Source organism: Notamacropus eugenii, chromosome 5, assembly GCF_028372415.1.
Source record: "Notamacropus eugenii isolate mMacEug1 chromosome 5, mMacEug1.pri_v2, whole genome shotgun sequence".
Lineage (NCBI taxonomy): Eukaryota > Metazoa > Chordata > Mammalia > Diprotodontia > Macropodidae > Notamacropus > Notamacropus eugenii.
Genome location: NC_092876.1, coordinates 256,720,786 through 256,741,168, shown reverse-complemented (window position 1 = coordinate 256,741,168; position 20,383 = coordinate 256,720,786). Strand labels below are relative to the sequence as shown.

Here is a 20,383-nt window from a genome sequence, read left to right as displayed (position 1 = left end):
GTATTTGAGTAATTGGAGGGATTATACACACACACACATGCATATATATACATATAGACAGAGAGCACAGGGTGAGTTGAATAAGAAGGGATGATATTTAAAAAATAAAATTAAGGGGTGAGAGAGGAATATATTGGGAGGAGAAAGGGAGAAATGGAATGGGACAAATTATCTCTCATAAAAGAGGCAAGAAAAAGCTTCTTCAATGGAGGAGAAAAGGAGGATGGTGAGAGGGGAAAAGTGAAGCTTACTCTCTTCACATATGGCTTAAGGAAGGAATAACATGCTCACTCAATTAGGTATGATAATCTGTCTTACAGTACAGGAAAGTAGGGGAGAAGGGGACAAGTGGGGTGGGAGGATGATAGAAGGGAGGGCAAATGGGAGGAGGGAGTAATTAGAAGTAAAACACCTTTGGGGAGGGACAAGGTCAAAAGAGAGAATAGAATAAACGAGGGGCAGGATAGGTTGGAGGGAAATGTAGTTAGTCTTAAACAACATGACTATTATGGAAGTCTTTTGAAAAGCTACATATATATAGCTTATACTGAATTGCCTGCTTTCTTAGCAGGGATGGGTGGGGAGAGAGGAAGGGAGAGAAGTTAGAACTCAAAGTTTTAGGAACAAATGTTTAGAATTGTTTTGCATATAACTGGAAATAAGAAATCCAGGTAATGGGGAATAGAAATCTATCTTGCCCTACAAGAAAAGAAAGAAGATGAGGATAAGGGAAGAGAGGGATGTGATAGAAGGGAGGGCATATTGAGGGAAGGGGTAGTCAGAATGCAAGGCATTATGGGGTGGGAGGAGGGAAGAGATGGGGAAAAAATTTGGAACTCAAAATTTTGTGCAAATGAACGTTGAAAACTAAAAATAAATAAATAAACATTAAAAAAAATAATGCCAATTAGTTTGCCCTACAGAATTATAATTTTGATTTTAAAAAAAAGTCACACACAAACTGAAGTTCTGTCACTTCATGGGTTATATTGCTAAAAACAAGTTTTTAAAAAGGGAGAAGAGAGTGAGAACAAGGAAAAGAAAGACAGATTGTATATAATCTTCCTTCTAGGAAGTGACAGGGTCACCACCCATCCTGAGTTCTGTGAAACTGTTCCAATTTAAGCAGGAAATATCTCACTTCCTGTAAGCAATGCTTTCATATCTAAGATGTATTTAATTTTGTTTTAAATTAGGGGCACTAAAAGAACTTGCAGTGTGATGAAGGCTTTAACATCATCAATTCAGGTTTACTTAGCAGACAGACTGAAAAACAGCAAGAGCCTCCTGCTCCAAAGAAGACCCAGAAGTGAATGATTATCACTGAATCTCTAACAACATGTCAATGTTAAAGGTAAATGACCTTTCATCACAGTATATGGCACCTAGTACAAAAAAACTGAGTCAATGTTTTAGTTAAAGAATTCATTTTATTGGCATCCAAAAGATGTCAATATAAGGATACTCTAGAACTTCTATATTCTGGTACTTTGGCCTTAGTAAATCCACAATTTCATCAGCGTGATATTTCTTCTACCCATGCAGATCCTGGCCCTTCTAAACCTTCTCATCCTATTCTTTATATTCTTCCACAAATCCTCTATAAAAGTACTCAATATGGTGGAGACCTAGAAATCAAAAGGATATATTTTTTGGACATATTCTTATCTGTACTTAAGAGAGAGGAAATTTTCTTTCTTTCATATCCATGTTTGCCACATCTACCTTTAATCATTTATTTAATATTGGCATAGATGGATATTCTAGGTGCTTTTACTGGAGGAATAAGCGTTCAAAATTCTTCTTAAAGATATAAGTAAAATTTATTGTCATTTTAGAATTTAACTGCCAGTCACTTAAACTGTTTTTCTGAAATATATGTAATGCTGAAGTCCTAATCAAGTTAAAGAGTTGAAGGTACATCATAATATGAATAATTCTGAACCATAACTATCAAGATTTTATTAAAGTTATTGTTAAAGCATTGTTAATCTCTTACAAGCTCACATTCTCTGTCCTGACATAGTGTCTTGAAATTGGAGCTTTCACATACAAACAAGTCTAACTAGAATTATTTTTTCTTAAATAATGAAAATTAGTAATAGGCCTAAGAGACCATAGAGCAGGAAGAGACCTTGGATTTCATCTGTCAAGTTCAATGTCTTCATTTTACAGGTAGGAAAGGTGATTTGCAAGGATATAAAGTACCTTGCCCGAGGTGACAGAGGTGGTAAATGGAATTACACAATTTCAGACCCAGAAGAGATCTGGAAAAGTCCTTAGCTACCTTCTCCCATCCTCCCAAAATATGGCAGACATATCACACTAAGTTATACTGATCTTATAATAAAACTAAATAAACCCACATAAACCATCAGCATTCCTATATAATATCAACAAAATCCAGCAGCAAGAGATAGAGAAATTCCATTTAAAATAACTGTAGACAGTGTAAAATACTTGGGATTCTACCTGCCAAGACAAACCCAGGAACTATAAAAAGACAATTACAAAACACTTTTCACTCAAATAAAGTCAGATTTAAACAACTGGAAAAAATATTAACTGCTCATGGGTAGGCTGGGCCAATATAACAAAAATGACAATTCTACCTAAATCAATCTTCTTATTCAGTGCCATATCAAACAATCAAAAATTATTTTATAGAGCTAGAAAAAATAATAACAAAATGTATATGGAAGAACAAAAAGTCAAGAATATCAAGGAAGGAAGGTGATCTAACTATACCAGGTCTCAAAATGCATTACAAAGTGGAAATTATCAAAATGATCTGGTACTGGCTAAGAAATAGAGTGGTGGATCAGTGGAATAGACTAGGTACACAGGACACAGTAGTAAATGACCATAGTCATCTTGTATTTGATACCACAAAGATCCAAACTTTGGGGACAAGAGTGCACTATGTGACAAAAACAGCTAGCAAAACTGGAAAGCAGTTTGGCAGAAACCAATACCATACACTGTATACCAAATTAAGGTTAAAATGGGTACATGATTTAGACACAAAGGATGATACCATAAGCAACATAGGGGAGTGTGGAATAGTTTACCTGGCAGATCTATGGATAAGGGAAGAATTTATCACCAAATAAGAAATATAGGACAAGCCCTGTGTTGGCCATGGGGCACCAAGAGGAGCGGATCTGAGCAGGCTTCAGGGATGGAGTCTATAGCAGCCACGCGGGTCCCTCCACCCACAGGTGACAAGGGTTGGTGAGAGGGTCTCTTTGGCAGGTCGAGAGGAGAGTGGGGTGCCCCCATAACTCAGGCCCCCTCAGGAGGCAGCAGTGGAGGTGGGAGCAGACCAGGGCTCCCCAAGCAGGCAGGAGCCAGGATCCATTGTTGAAGGTCTCTGCATAAACCCCTTGAGGGAACTGAGCCAATGAGGTGGCCCTGCCCCCACCTGAGCAGCTGAACTTAATCTCACACTGAATAGCAGCCCTGCCCCCGCCCAAAGCCCTGAGGCTGGGGAGCAGCATTTGAATCTCAGACCCCAAGCACTGGCTGGGCGGATCTGGAGGCAAAGTGAGTGTGAAGAGAATACTCAGAAGTCAAGTCACTGGCTGGGAAAATGCCCAGAAAAGGGAAAAAAAATAAGACTACAGAAGGTTACTTTCGTGGTGAACAGGTATTTCCTGCCTTCCTTTCTGATGAGGAAGAACAATGCTTACCATCAGGGAAAGATACAGAAGTCAAGGCTTCTGTATCCCAGCCCACCCAATGGGCTCAGGCCATGGAAGAGCTCAAAAAGGATTTTGAAAATCAAGTTAGAGAGGCGGAGGAAAAACTGGGAAGAGCAATGAGAGACATGCAAGCAAAGCATGAAAAACAAGTAAACACCCTGCTAAAGGAGACCCAAAAAAATGCTGAAGAAAATAACACCCTAAAAAATAGCCTAACTCAACTGGCAAAAGAGGTTCAAAAAGCCAATGAGGAGAAGAATGCTTTCTAAAGCAGAATTAGCCAAATGGAAAAGGAGGTTCAAAAGCTCACTGAAGAAAATAGTTCTTTCAAAATTAGAGTGGAACAGATGGAGGCTAATGACTTTATGAGAAACCAAGAAATCACAAAGCAAAACCAAAAGAATGAAAAAATGGAAGATAATGTGAAATATCTCATTGAAAAAACAACTGACCTGGAAAATAGATCCAGGAGAGACAATTTAAAAATTATGGGACTGCCTGAAAGCCATGATCAAAAAAAGAGCCTAGATATCATCTTTCATGAAATTATCAAGGAAAACTGCCCTGAGATTCTAGAACCAGAGGGCAAAATAAGTCTTCAAGGAATCCACAGAACACCGCCTGAAAGAGATCCAAAAAGAGAAACTCCTAGGAACATTGTGGCCAAATTCCAGAGTTCCCAGGTCAAGGAGAAAATATTGCAAGCAGCTAGAAAGAAACAATTCAAGTATTGTGGAAATACAATCAGGATAACACAAGATCTAGCAGCTTCTACATTAAGGGATCAAAGGGCATGGAATAGGATATTGCAGAAGTCAAAGGAACTACGACTAAAACCAAGAATCACCTACCCAGCAAAACTGAGTATAATACTTCAGGGGAAAAATTGGTCTTTCAATGAAATAGAGGACTTTCAAGCATTCTTGATGAAAAGACCAGAGCTGAAAAGAAAATTTGACTTTCAAACACAAGAATGAAGAGAAGGATGAAAAGGCGAACAGCAAAGAGAAGTCATAAGGGACTTGCTAAAGTTGAACTGTTTACATTCCTACATGGAAAGACAATATTTATAACTCTTGAAACTTTTCAGTATCTGGGTACTGGGCGGGATTACACACACACACATGCACACGCACACGTACACACACATAGAGACAGAGTGCAGAGAGTGAATTGAAGAGGAGGGGATCATATCTTAAAAAAATGAAATTAAGCAGTGAGAGAGAAATATATTGGGAGGAGAAAGGGAGAAATGGAATGGGGCAAATTATCTCTCATAAAAGAGGCAAGCAAAAGACATTAGTGGAGGGATAAAGAGGGGAGGGGAGAGAAAAACATGAAGTTTACTCATCACATTGCACTCAAGGAAGGAATAAAATGAACACTCATTTTGGTATGAAAACCTATCTTACAATACAGGAAAGTGGGGGATAAGGGGATAAGCAGGGTGGGGGAGATGATGGAAGGGAGGGCATGGGGAGGAGGGAGAAATTTGAGGTCAACACTCATGGGGAGGGACAGGATCAAAAGAGAGAATAGAAGTAATGGGGAGCAGGACAGGATGGAGGGAAATATAGTTAGTCTTATACAACACGACCATTATGGAAATCATTTGCAAAACTACACAGATTTGGCCTATATTGAATTGCTTGCCTTCCAAAGGGAAGGGGTGGGGAGGGAGGGAGGTAAAGAAGTTGGAACTCAAAGTTTTAGGAACAACTGTCGAGTATTGTTCTTGCCACTAGGAAATAAGAAATACAGGTAAAGGGGTATAGAAAGTTATTTGGCCCTACAAGACAAAGGAGAAGATGGAGACAAGGGCAGAGAGGGATGATAGAAGAGAGAGCAGATTGGTGATAGGGGCAATTAGAATGCTTGGTGTTTTGGGGTGGGGGAAGGGGACAAAAGGGGAGAAAATTTGGAACCCAAAATTTTGTTAAAATGAATGTTAAAAGTTAAATAAATAAATAAATATAGGACATAAAATAGGTAACTTTGACTACATTACATTAAAAAGGGTTTGCACAAACAAAACCAATATAGCCAAGACTTTTAAAAAAAGCAGAAAATTGGGAAAAAATTTTATAACAAGTTTCTCTGATAAGGGCCTCATCTCTCAAATGGAGTCCAACTTATAAGAACTTCATTCATTCCCTAGTAGATAAATAGTCAAAGGATATACCAGGTAGTTTTCAGATAGAGAAGTCAAACTATCTATAGTCATATGAAAAAATGCTCTAAATCACTATATATTAGAGAAATACAAATTAAAACAGCTCTGAGGGACCACTCCACACATTGGCTAATATGACAGAAAAGGAAATGACAAATGTTGGAGATGTGGGAAAATTGGGATTCTAATGAGCGTTGGTAGAATTGTGAACTGATCCAATCATTCTGAAGAACAATTTGGAACTATGCCCAAAGAGCTATAAAACTTTGAATATCCTTTGACCCAACAATACCACTATTGGGTTTGTACCTCAAAAAGATTTTTAAAAAGTAACACCTATGTGTACTAAAATATTTGTGTCAGCTCTCTTTGTGGTAGTAAAAAATTGGAAATTGAGGAGATGCCTATCAGTTGGGGAATGGCTGAACAAGTTGTAATATATGATTTTGATAGAATACTATTGTGCTATAATCAATGATGAGCAGAATGTTTTCAGAAAAGCCTGGAAAGATGAACTGATATATATGATATATGATGATATATATGATGAACTGATGTATGAACTGATATAAAGTGAAATGAGCAGAGCCAGAGAACACTGTAAACAGTAATAGTAATATTGTACAATGATCAACTGTGAATGACTTAGCTCTTCTCAACAATACAAAGATCCAAAACAATTCTGAAGGATTTATATGAAAAATCCTACTCACCTCCAGAGAAATGATGGAATCTGAATGCAGACTGAAGCATAATGTGTTTTTTTAAACATTCTTTATTTTTCTTTTCTTTTTACGGCACCTTTCTTTTTCACTACATGAATAATATGGAAATTAAAAAAAAAACAAACAACTAAGATTGTAGGTCTTTTTTTTTTTCCCACCACAGAAACTAGCCTGAGGCAAAATTGTGAAGTAGGTGAATTTCTTCCAAGGAAGCCTTCATGTGCCCTCAAATTCAATGCTTCATGCTACTAGGCATAGGTATTCTCCATCTTCTTTACCTCACTACAGCAATCACAATTTAGCTGTTCTACATCCTAGTTTGCTCTGAAACCTGTTCTCTACCCACTGATAATGGGTGGTCATTGGGTTAATTCATAAAGACTTGGAAGAGCCTTCAGTAGCTGTATAGGGAATTCTGACTATAATTTAGCTGAGAAAGGTTCATCTATTCTCCATTAGAAAACATTCTGAGGCAGCCCATTCTATTTTTGAAAAACTCTAATTTTTAGGAAGTTTTTCCTGATATCAAGCGTAAAATTTGCCTTTTTACAGCTTCTATTCATTATTCTTGGTTGAACTCTCTGGAGTCAAAGAACAGGTCTAACGTTTCTTCCACGTTTCAGCCTTTCAAATACATGAAGGCAGATATCATGTTCTTCCCTGAGTTTCTTCTTCTTTAGGCTAACCATCTTCAGTTTCTCTAATCTATACCCAATGGACAAAGACTTAAGGCCATTCACCATCCTCATTGCACTCCTATGGATATTGTCCAGTCTATCAATGTACTTCTTATATTTATGGCACCCAGAACCAAACATGATACTTCAGATGTGGTCTAATAATGGCAGAGGACAGAGGGACTATCATCTCCTTATTCCTGGAAGCCATGTCTCTCTTAATGCAGTCCAAAATCACATTAACTTGTTTGGTTGCCACATTCTGCTGATGACTTATGTGGAATTTTCAGTCCAGTAAAACCTCCAAATTTTTATTCAGATGAAATACTGTCTAACCATACTTGGGCTTATAAAGTCACTTTTTAACTCCAAAAGCATCTTATTATATTCAAAGCAATGCTCTAACCTGTCAGGATCTTTTTGAGTCCTGACACTGTCATGTAGTGTTAATTATGCCTCCCAGCTTCATGTTCTCTCAATCAATCAATCAATCAATCAATCAATCAATATTTAATAAACGCCTACTATGAGCCACGCACTGTGCTAAATGCTGCAGAAACAGTCCCTGCCCTCAAGGGGCTTACAATATGATGGGGGCAGGGGAGACAAGATACAAAAATATAAAAAGCAAGTTATATACAGGATAAATAGGAAATAATTAACAGAAAGCACTTGAACTGATGGATTGGGCTTCTTGTAGGAGGAGAGATTTTAGTTGAGACTTAAAAGGAATCCAGGGAGATCAATAGCCTGAGAAGAAGAGGGAGAGCATTTCAGAAATGGGAGACAAGTAGAGCAAAAGACTGGAGCCATGAGATGGAGTGTCTTGTTCATAGCACAGCCAGGAGGCCACTTCCATCCCTGGATCGAAGAACATGTGTTAAGAAGTAAGGTGAAGGAAGACTTGAAAGGTAGGAGGGGGCTAGGTTATGAAGGGCTTTGAATGGCAATGAGAGTATTTTGTTTTTGTTCCTGAAGGTAATAGGGAGCTCCTGGAGTTAATTAAGTGGGGTGGGGTAGGGTGGGAGGGCAGAAGAGTATGTGTGTATGACATTATCAGACCTGTATTTTAGGAAAATCACTTCAGTGACTGAAGGATGGGTGAATTGGAGTAGGATTGGAGATTTGAGGCAGGCAGCCCCACCAGCAGGCTGTTGTAGTAATCCAGGTGTGAGGTGATGAGGACCTTCACTAGAGTGGTAGCAAATTTGGTGCTCTTAATTACTGATTAAAAAACAAAAACAAAATATGAAGCCTTTAGCACAAGAATAGATACTGAGGAGCTCTATTGGAGATTTGTCACTTTGACATTGAATCATTAGTGCACATAACATTGGACTTGGAATCAGGAAAACCTGAGTCCAAATCCTGCCTTACTCAAGTACAAGCATTGTGATCTTGGGAAAGTCACTTAATCTTTTCCAGCCTCATTTTTCTCATAAAATGGGGATAACTGTAACACCTACCTCACAGGATTGTGAGGAAATGCATGAGATGATATGTAAGGCCCTTTGTGAACACTGAAGTGCTATCTAAATGCTAGTATTATTATTTTTTTAGCTATCCAACCAATTCTGAATCTAATTATATTATCCCACAATCTGTATATATTCTATATATCTCTCTATGTTCTCCGCAAGAATTACATAAGATGTTTTATAAATACTTAGCTAAAATCTAGGTAAAATGTATCTAAAGCATTCCTCTAATCTACCAGTTTAGAAAGCCAGTCATAAAAGGAAATAAGGTTACTATGGCATGACCCATTTTTCACGAATCTGTGTTGGCCTTTTGTAACCACTCTTACCCTTTCTAGATGTCCACCAATTCTCTCTTTAATGATATGTTTTAGGATTTTTGTCAGGAACATAGGTCAAATTGTTTGGCTTATAGTTCACAAAGCTTTTTCCTTTTCCTTTTTTAAAAATCAGGACATTTTCCTTTCTTCAATCTTGCCTCATTGAACTGATTCACAGTAATTTGTTAGCTAGTTACTCTGTAACTACTCAGCTCTCAATGCATTAGAAACTTTCCTCTTTTGGTATCTCAAGGTGCCAGTGGACCACTTAGTTTGCTAGAAAACAGTGGAATCTTAGAGTTGGAAGAGATCTTAAAAACTATCCATTTCTACATCCTGGATCAATCACCTGTAGAACATCCTTGATGTATGATCGTCCAGTCTCTGTTTGAATAACTACAATGAGTGAGGTGTTATACTATCACTCGAGGCATTATACTTTCATCTAACTTCAGTCCTTCTTACAGTGGCATCCTCTTTGGTAGTCACTTATGCATTATCACTCATTCTTGCTACATGATGCTCCACCTTCCATGCTCATCATAAATCTTTTGAATGTACTACATTATGTGAACAAGTTGTCCAGAGAAATTTTAAACCAATTATTTGTACATTTATTCAGATCACCTCATAGGAATTATTTTAATAAGAGAAATACAAATGGTAAGTAGTCAGGGAAGTTATTTTTGGTTGAGGAGGCTTTTATTATCTTTTAACTCACCCTGTGTTGGTGGCCTCTCTTACACACAGAGTCGTCCCTATTTACACTTTGTTTAGATTTTAATCTTCAGTTGAATAGATCTGTCATAGTCTATTTACACAACATATCCTTGTTAAGGATCTGGAAGTATCAATTATGCTGACCACTCCTCCATATAAATATATAACCCTATGGTCTTTGTTAGGGGTTCTTTGATTCCATAATGTACTCTAGCATATAATGGGTGCAAATTGAGCACTAAATAAGATCAGGAGGAATCCCTGGAAAACCAAATTGTGGCTCTTTGGAGAACAGGATGTCAGCTTCTTTAGACTAGAATGATAAGGATCCTAGTGGTGGGGTAAGTCATCAGATTACCCTAGGAAAATAGGGTCAATGTCTTTGCAGTGGTGGACAAGAGACAAATCCAGGGAGGAAAAGGTCAAGAGGTCCTACATAAATGGACAAAATCCTGTTGAGGAGTACTATCCTGCTTCCTGTGACCTGGGTGTGGTAACAAGGTAAGAAAACTAGGCAGTGACCAAGAGATAATAAACACCAGCAGAGAGTTGGTAAGCTTTGGCAGTATGAGAAGGCTCTTGGTGCTGGAATGTAAGTAACACTGAAAAATTCTCATGTAGGATCTTTGGGACTTGGGCTGACTATAATATCCATTGATGAATATATATCTATATTGTATATATGTATGCATATATGTGTGTTATATATATGCTATGTGTATATATGTACAACATACATATATGTATATCTATGTATATATACCATGTATTGATTTTTCTTTTAATAAAATCTTCCTTCAATACAATATGGCCAACATGTTGGCATGTAGGGAGTTGATGCCAGGCTTCAGGGTTGTCTAGGGAAGAGATTTTCAATAAGACAGCCAAAGACAAATGAAGTCTTAATACCCTTTTTGCAAGGGTTAGATCATAGACAATTCATTTGGCAAAAAGTTATAGTTGGAGTACTTCTGGGATGTTCAGGCTGATACAGCCTAATGTAACTTGCAAATCAGTTTGGGAATGGATGACATTATGTACAGGGCAAACTATATGAGCAAGTCAAAAGTCATAAGAAGTACACTTTTTTAGAAGCTGTTCTTTTGTAATTAATTTGAAATGAGAAAATGTGTGTTTCTTTTGTGTCCGGATGTACTATCACATGTAGCTACAATAATGACAGTTTAATAAATTCATGCTACTTTATTGAGAAATTATTTTATGAATATCTAATCATTAGCTGAGTTTACTCTTACAATAGCTTCACAGATGAAATGTACTTAAAATTTATTATCGTAAGCTTGTTTTTGCAGGTCAAATGCTTATCAAAAGGACAATTAAAAAAATTTTAGAACTGGCTGTTGCAACAAGTTTCAAGCTATTTCTTAAAGCAGTCTGTCTTTGACATTAGGGACAATTTATAAGGTCTTCCCTATGAACGAGTAGGAGACATTCATAAACATCAGACATTTAGCTTAAAGGAGAATATGCCACACATATTGAGTGAGAGACAAATTGTGTATGTTTCCAAGTTAATTGATGCCAAGAAGATGCTATCAAACTCATTTAATGACACCTTCCATGCTCATAAAAATGGTAATTGCAGACCACGTGTTTTTCAATTGCAATTTAAAATTAGTCAACACATTAATGTTTCCTAATGCCACTGTCCACTACTGCATTATTATTTTTTAAAGGCTTAAATCCTTCTAATGCAAAGGAAAACTTGCATGTGCTGATGAAAAGAAAAAGAAAAAACAGACACCTTGTGACCACAAGAAATTATGTGTTCCTGTATTAGCCACAGCACAACAAACCACTGATCCTGTTAATGACCTAATTGATTCACCTTTTTCTGAAGATAAACCTTGCTAACTGGCAACAAAGGAAAATGGGAAAACTAGGGGTAGGGATGAAGGGAGAATTATATAGCCATTAGAACTAGAAGGAACCTTAGAGATAACTTAATGTTATCCCAGGTAGGTGAAGTTATTTGCCCAAGGTCACAGAGCTGGTTAATGTCAGAGATGGGAATTGTGCTTAACTTCAAAATAAAGATCAGTTAAACTCTATAACATATCATTTGCAGAGAGAAAGAATGCCATCCTGGAACATTGGACTTATCAAACTAGTTGCATCCCTAAAGCTGGAGAAAACAGTGTTAGAGATTGATAACTATAACCCGTTTTCCCCAACCAATTTGTAGCTGCAAACTTGGATATGATTATCTTTGATAATGCTTAAAGGTGTATAGTGAAAATCAATTCTTCCTATGGAAGTGAAAAGGTCTTTAGGAAGCAAAACTTCAAATATTCATTACTGCATTTGAGATAATAACTGGAGAAAATAGATGGAGTAAGCCCTCCATCATTAAAAAAAAAAAACCAAGTCAAGTGTGGAAGCACCAAAGTAATTAATAAGCCAAATGCCCCAACTTAAGTTACTTGTCAATATTTTTCCAGGTTGTATAAGTTTGTAGGCGGGAAACAGATAATGCACTATGAAAGCAAATAGAGGGCACATGCTGCAAGAACAAACATTTTACTTTTTTTTCTTGGGGTGGGTGAAATAATGTAATCAAATGTACACAAAAACCTGACCGTGGAAATATCTTCCATCTTTTCACTTAAATTACACACACACACCAGTTTATTAATTTAAAAACAGTATTCTGAGGAGTCTAGAGCAATTTTTTTTGTTAGACCTCTGATGAGAAAACCCTACCAATGCAGTCTGGCATTTGTTTTGCAGTTTATAATTTCAGAGTAGAGGTTCTTTTCTTGGGGTCCATGAATTTAACATTTTTTTTTGATAAATATGTTTCAATATAGTTGTTTTCATTTGTAATCTTTTATATTTTTAGTTCACTCGTATAAGGTAGACATTGTTTCTATGAAATATTAATATCTTTATTTTTTTCACTATGTTATCTCCAATGCCATAGGTTCTTAAAGGCTATCTGGCAGATGGTATAAAACATTCTGATTCTACAGAAAAACTCATCCTTCTATATCCTAAATGAATTTGTATCTAATTCAATATTACATGTAATTATTTTAAGCATCAGATAGGACAAATTTCATTTTCCTACAAAGCTTGTAGAAGGCAGAGTTTTTTAACCAGACTTTGTGATTTCATTATTCAAGAGTACATTCAGTGTACCAGTGCTTGGCAATTTAGAGTCTTAGAGTTACCTAAGGTGAGATGACTTGTCCAGGGTCACACAGCTAGTCTGCGTCAGAGCTGGTATTTGAACCCATGACTTCCAGACTCCAAACCAGTTTTATATCTGCTATGACATGCTACCTCTTTGAAATGAAATTACTTCTAACCACTGCCTGCCTCTTATCTCCTTCTATACTGCCATAGAAGGCAAGAAACTATGGGATTGTACAGAAGAAATTAATTTGGACATTTTTGAGACTTAAAGTCTTTAACGCCATTAAATGCGCTAATTGCAAAATGTTTCTGATAATTCACCTGTGTGTAGCTGAGAGAAAACAAAATGAAAATTTTCAAAACACTTTAACCTTGTCTCCTCCTGCCACTCACATCTTGATACTCTTTAAGCATCAAAATTTGACATCTCAATAGCTCATATAACATGTCATTCTATTATTTCTAGAACTGTCCAGTCCCCTCTAGGACATTAAAAACCCCTAAACCTATGGATAGTTTCCTCATGCCAAAAATACTGAGGGCCACTTAGATGTTGTGCTCAAATCATTGGTTCCTGTGGGTATTGTTGGGCTTTAGGGTACCACCCCTGCTCAGGGCAGATTCCCATGGCTTATGTTGTGCCCAACATTAGGAAAGCCACAGGAATTTTGGAGCCTCTAAGAGCCACTTTCAGGTTTAAGGGCACAAACTAAACAGAAGCAATATCCCAGCTATGTTTTGTTGTTTCCCAGCTCTAGGGAGTATTTATTTGTTTGATGATTCATTGTAAGTGATATTGCCATTTTTAAAAATCCACTTTAGGGGTAATCTGTCCTTGGGAGGGGACTTTTAAAATTGTATTTTTGATTTTATCAGAAGGTTAGATGTATTTGTGTTGAGTTTGTTGTGATGACTAATTCTAGTTAATTTTTTTTAAAATTTCATCATTGGGTTAGGGCTCTTCCAGGATTTGTTTGAAGGTCCTTTCCTGCACTGACTTCTTATTCAATGCATGTAATAATAAATCTAACAAATCTAAGAACAAAATTGATTTCCAAGTCTTGTCAATTCTACCTCCACAAATTCTCTTATATCTGTCCCATTCTCTCTGTTCATATTGCCACCACCCTGGGATCAGGCTCTTGCTATCATCTTGCTTCTGGTCTAAAACAATAGCCTCCTACTTGGGTCTCACTGCCTCTAGACTCTTCCATCTCCAATTCATACTTCACACAGTCATTTATGTGATAATTCTAAGGTACAGAACTGACTGTGTTACTTCCCTGCTAAAGAATCTCCATGGGCTACAGATTCCTGCTAGGCTCAAATATAAACTTGGTGAGTTTAATATTTAAAGCCCTTCTTGCTCTGGCTGTAGCTTATTTTTTCAGATGTGTTACATGCTTTTTCTCTTTTTTTACTTTCTGATTAAGTCAAACTGGACTACATACTGTACCTCAAACACAATGGCTATTCACCATGCTGTAATGCATTCCATCTTCTCCTCTGTACCCCCTATATAATTCCTTGGTTCCTTCAAAACTCAGCTCAAACACCACTTCCTCCAAGCGTCCTTTCCTGATTTTCCCAGCTGCTAATGAGGGGCAGCTAAGTGGTGCAGTGGATAGAACGCCAGTGCAGGAGTCAGGAGGACCTGAATTCAAATCTCACCTCAGTAGCTGTGTGACCTTGGGCAAGTCACTTGACCCCAATGGCCTCATCCTGGGTCATCTCCACTCATCCTAATGAATATCTGGTCACTGGATTCAGATGGCTCTGGAGGAGAAGTGAGGCTGGTGACCTGCACAGCCCTCCCTCCCTCAAAACAAAGTCAAGTTCACATCATGTCATTATTTCTCTGATGGCACAGTCTTCTTCAGCAATGAGAGATGAACATATCTAGCTGCTAATGACTCCCCTTTCCATTCCTTTGCTATTTCTCCCCTCCATTAAACTGTATTTACTTTATATATATAATCATATCTACTTTAATCAATAAGTTATTAAGCACCTACTATGTTCCTGGCACCATTCTAGACAAAAGGGATTCAAAGATAGCTCCTGCCCTTGATGAGTCTACAAATATAGCCAGAGAAGACAATATACATATATATAGCTATGTACATAATAGTGTTTCAAAAGTCTTATTGTAGTGTTAAGCTATTAAAGCTTAACTTCCTGCATATACAGAACTGATAGAGGATAGTTTGGGGGGTTAAGACTAGAGCAATCAGGAAAGGTGAGGTGCACATAAAATCATGGCTCTTTAGTTGAGCCTTGAAGGAATCCAAGGATTTTAAGAGGTGGAGATGAGGTATGGAGGGCAGTCAATGCAAAGGCATGGAGATAAGAAATGGAGCACCTCTGTGTTAGGAAGAATGAGAAAGTCAGTCTGGTTGGGTCATACTGAGTGTAAAAATGTATAATGTGTAACTAACTAGTCAGAAAGGTATGTTGGATTATTTTGTGAGAGGTTTTAAATGCATTAAAAGAGAAGTTCATATTTGATACTACAGATAATAGAGAGTCACTGAAATATGAATAGGCTTCTGAGGGTGGGGTTAGGTTTACACAGTCATTTGTATGTTTAATAAAAGTCATTTGTGTAGAGGATGGATTGGAGAAAGAGACCAGCCAAGGGGAGGAAGGAAAGAAACATTAAGTGCCTACAAGGCCACAGTAATGTATGAATACCATATTACCCAAAGCAGTTTTGTGTAGTGGTATGTGTTAGACTTGAGTCAAGAACATTTGAGTTCATGTTCTGCCTCTTTTCATGGATAAAACACTCTGGATGGTACAGTGGAAAGACCATGGAATTTGGAGTCAGAGGTTCTGAGTTCTAATCTTTTCTCTGATATTCATTACCTTTGTGATCTTGGGCAAGTCATAACCTCCCTGGGCCTTTATTACTTCATTTATAACATGGGTTTGGAGTTGGAGTGCGGGGGGAAAATTCAGCTAGACAGCCCACTGAAACTCTAGATCTATGGTCCTATGAATCTTTCTGGTCTTATGTAATTCTGTAAGACTATAAATTATATTTTGTATTATATTTATATGTGTTGATGAAAGGAGTTCCCATACTGAGAAAATCACAAGTCCTTGGCCATACTGGCCATATTGTCCAAATATTTTTTGCATTAGAGGTGAGGAGAATGCCTCAAACACATAAAACTCCTCACCACTGGAATGTAGATATAATAATTAAGAAACAATGTGGAACCCTTTCTGAAATGTTTCCCTGGAGGAGGGTCCAAAAAAGTAAATATATACCATAAAATGGACTAACTGAAAACTATGTTATCAATAGTATGCTGCTGTAAAAGCAAGTGAGGGGCAGAGCAAATAGGGCTATAGCAAGGTACTTTGGTTTTACTGGGGTATTATATTCAGTTGGAGCCTTATGGAAGAACTTGGGAAGTATCCAGAAAAGAGTAATAAAATGACTGAACACTTGAGAACAGACCAGTGAGTGCTAAAAGTCTAAAGCCACTGTGTTTATGTATCCTGAGAAAGAGAAAGCCTGCTGGAGATTTGAGAAGAAGGGAGATTGACTCACATTGTAAGCAACCTCCTTCTGCCTTGGTGAAGACAAATTAAAAGGTAATAAACAGGTTTGAACTGCAGCATGAGAGATCTAGGCAAGACACAACAAAACAAGCAACACTTTCTGATTTTAGAGTTCTGAGAAACAGGAATAAATTATTTAAGGTGATTGTGTGCATTTTCTTTTTTGAAAACCTTAAAGAAAATGAGACTATTTCCTTGGATGTTTTTATGTCAAGCAGAGGAGTGATGAACTAGATGACCTCAAGCTATCTTCTAGCTCTTATGAGTTCATGATTGGAACAGCCCTTTGCCCAATAAACATTACTACTGAAAAAAAAGCCACGTGATGCATCCTAGATTCTTGGAAGTTTCTGGATACAGCCCTTATTACAGTTTCAAACAGGAAACTGGATCTTATCTATAAAGTGTGTATGTGCTTATGTGTATGTATCTATCTAGATGCATGCAGACGCCTCTCAGCACTGGGTATGTTTGGAGGTCAGTCAACATGATTAGTGGAGAAAGGGTATATACATCTATACATCTTTCTAGAAAATTAGTCCTTGTTACTTAACATTTCACAAGGGGATAATCTGACATCCATAGCTTATGGAAAATGTCAAGCGATGCTTGAAATATGCCTGTAACATGGAGAAGATATTCCTATAACGTGGCTTTAAAATTCAGAGGTAGGTTGAAAGACTTTTCATCCGAAAAGATAACAGTTCTAGAATCTGTTTTTCCTGTAATAAATGATGACAACTATATTACTTCTCTTCAAAGCAATGTGCTGAGGAGCATTCTTTGCACTACTTTCAGTGCTGGTGAGACCATCGGATATAGCAGAGGATTCTCAGAGTTACTTTGGGGGGTAAGTAAAAAAACAAAACAAAACAAACCTCTTTTCTTTCCCAAATGGGGTTGTATTTGTTAGTATTTTTAAACTAGATTACGTATTTTATTCTCTTCCTAGGATTTAAATGAAGTTTATTCCACTTGCAACTTTTTTTCATTTACACAATTAAATGAAAAAAAGTTCTTTTTGCTATCTAATTTTTGTTCCTCTGTCTTGACAGTAGCAAATTGAAGGAGTAATCAACAAAGAGAGGATAAAAGTAGTATTCCTCGCTTTCTGGATAAAATAGAAATAATCAGAAAGTCATAGAATTTTGCCCTTAATTTTAAAGACCTGATTTTTAAAAAAATGAAAACCGAAGCTTTGTTTCTCAAGTACTCACATCATCTATTTGTGAGAGACATAGCTTGGTCTTATGATTAAATCAAGATCTTGGAGTCTAGAACTCCTACTTCAATCTAGAGTTTTCTTCCATTTGTAATCTAACCAAATTTAGGGAATTCTAATTTTTATCTCCATGGCCCTTCCTCTTTATGCACCACAATTGGGGTGTGATTCCCCCCCACTTATTTATGACTAGGACATTCATTTTTCTATTGTTGAAGCTTCAACTCCCCAGGATTTGATCTTACAGTTCTGTTTCCTTTTATTCCAGAATATTTTTTCCTACCTAACTGTAGCATAAGCTCCAGTTTTATGCTCTGCTCCCTGCTCTTCCCTCCCTCAAGTTTTGCTCCCAAAGACCCTACTGTAAAATAAGAAATTCACTCCCCTACCTCTGAGTTTTCCCTTTGAGGGGAACTGCCTTGAGTTATTCTTCTAACTTTTCTTGCTATGTCTACCTGATGTAAGGCATTTAACTTCAATACAATCACCTATAAGTTTAGTACAGTACCACAGGAGTAAAGTATTTCCTGAAAAGTATAATAATGGCAAGAATTAATTAATGTTTATGAAATACTTTGAGGTCTTTGAAATAGAAAGACACTGTAACCAACAAAGTATTATTATCCTCTTTGCTCTGAGTCCTAGAAAACAAAATTCAACTGCAATAATGGTCATGGAAGGACTTTAGTAGCCCTCCTTTCAGTAGTTTCCCCAGCCAAGTGAGCATGTTTTCTGCTTCTTTACAGATATAATGAAACAATACCCTATTCTCAAATGCAATCGTAAGAGATGCAGGACACTCCATTTCCCTTCCCATGCCTTTGCACTCTAGCTGTTCCTGCCATTTTGGGAATGTTCTTCCCTCTTCACCTCTACCTCGCAGTTTCCCTGATTTTCTTGAAGACATGGCTAAAATTTAATCCCAACTTCTCTGGAAGTCCCTGTTCCAGTCCCCTACCAACAAGGGCCTTCCCCATTGAGAGTACCTTCCATCTATCCTGCATATATCTTGTAGGTACTGAGCTATTTTTATGTTTGTTTCCTCCATTAGAGCATGAGTTCCTTGAGGGTATGGGTTGGTTTTTGCCTTCCTATGCTTTGGGCTTAGCACCAATGGGCTTAATAATAAAATGCCTATTGACTGAGTATTGAATATATCTGTAAAGTGAACCTTAAAGCAAAATAACTAAAATTCTGCGCCTTCAGGAATGAAAGAAGGAAATCTCTTGTGGAGTGAGAAGACAGGACAGGCTTGGGAATAAAGAAAGGAGAAAGGGGCCTTGGAAAGGAAAACAGCAGTTAAGTAAAGTAACTAAACTGTAAATCTCCTATCTCTACCCTCCAGATCACATCCTAACTGAATCCAACTGTGCCCCACCCTTGTACCCTGTAGCAGTACACATCTAGCCCAGTTCTTTCTAGTCTCCCCCTCCACAATTAACTAACTATTCAGTTCATTTCCGATCCAAGGGCCAATATGAAGAATCCATTTTCCGGGTTTTATTGTGACTGGGTAGGAAAAACAAGATGGACAGGACTTAGTCCAGGGGCTTAGAAGGCTGAAGGGTTTTGGTCCCAGGGAAAGAATCTGTAAAAGCAGGTTCTACAGACTGACACAGGGGACACAGAGCAGCAGAGAAAGTTAGGAAAAAGGGCAGAGGGAAAAGCGTGTGAATAGTAGGATGGTGGGGAAAGTGCTTATGGCCACTTTTTCTCTCCTCTCAAAAGGAGATGGTTTGGGAGAACCACCAGACTGACCCCTCAAGAATAAGACCACAAGCAAGAATAAGACTTAGACCACAAGAGTTAGAAAAGACCAGAGAGGTCTTCTAGTCTACAGGTGTCAAACAGGCTGCCACATGCAGCTTACAACTCCCTTCCCTCACAACAGATTAAAAAGTAACTGGGAAATATTTCAAAAAGAAATAAAATACAATGAAATCTAGGTACTATTACATTTTAAAACTAAGTCTATATGGGACCCTCAGGAATCCTTCTGTACCAAGTAATGACCCCCATTTTCATTTCAGTCAGCATTTACTAAGAATCTACTAAGTGCCAAGTAGATAGGTGGCACAGTGCATAGAATGTCAGGTCTAGAGTCAGGAAGACTCATCTTCCTGACTTCAAATCTGACCTCAGACACCCTGGGCAAGTCACTTAATTCTGTTTGTCTCTGTTTCATTACCTATAAAATGAGCTGGAGGAGGAAATGACAAACTACTCCTGTATGTTTGCCAAAAAACCCCAAATGGGGTCATAAAAAGTTGGATATGACTGAAAAAAAAAACACTAAATGACAATAAAATGCCAGGCACAGTGCTAAACTCTGGGGATATTAAAAAAAAAAAACAACCAGAAGACATTCCCTGCCCTCGAGGAGCTTACAATCTAATAGGGCAGACAACATGCAAACAAATACATACAAAGCAAGCTATACATAAGACAAATAGAAAATCAAGAGAGGGAAGGCATGGGAATTAAGAGAGGTTGGGAAGGTTGCCCATAGAAAGAGGAAGTTTGACACTACTGTTCTAGTCCAGTTCTCTCATTTGGCAAGCAATCATTCCAGACACTTTTATGAAGCTCCTGCTCTGACATTTAGACACAAAAGTATCTAGGTCCTGGAAGG

The 20,383-nt window shown here is 37.6% G+C and overlaps 1 long non-coding RNA gene across 1 annotated transcript in view; it reads right to left on the bottom strand.

The window, feature by feature from the left end:
• LOC140505996 (uncharacterized) overlaps nt 1-20,383 on the bottom strand; it is a 189,412-nt gene that overhangs the window by 88,267 nt on the left and 80,762 nt on the right. The gene's annotated exons all lie outside the window — the stretch shown is intronic.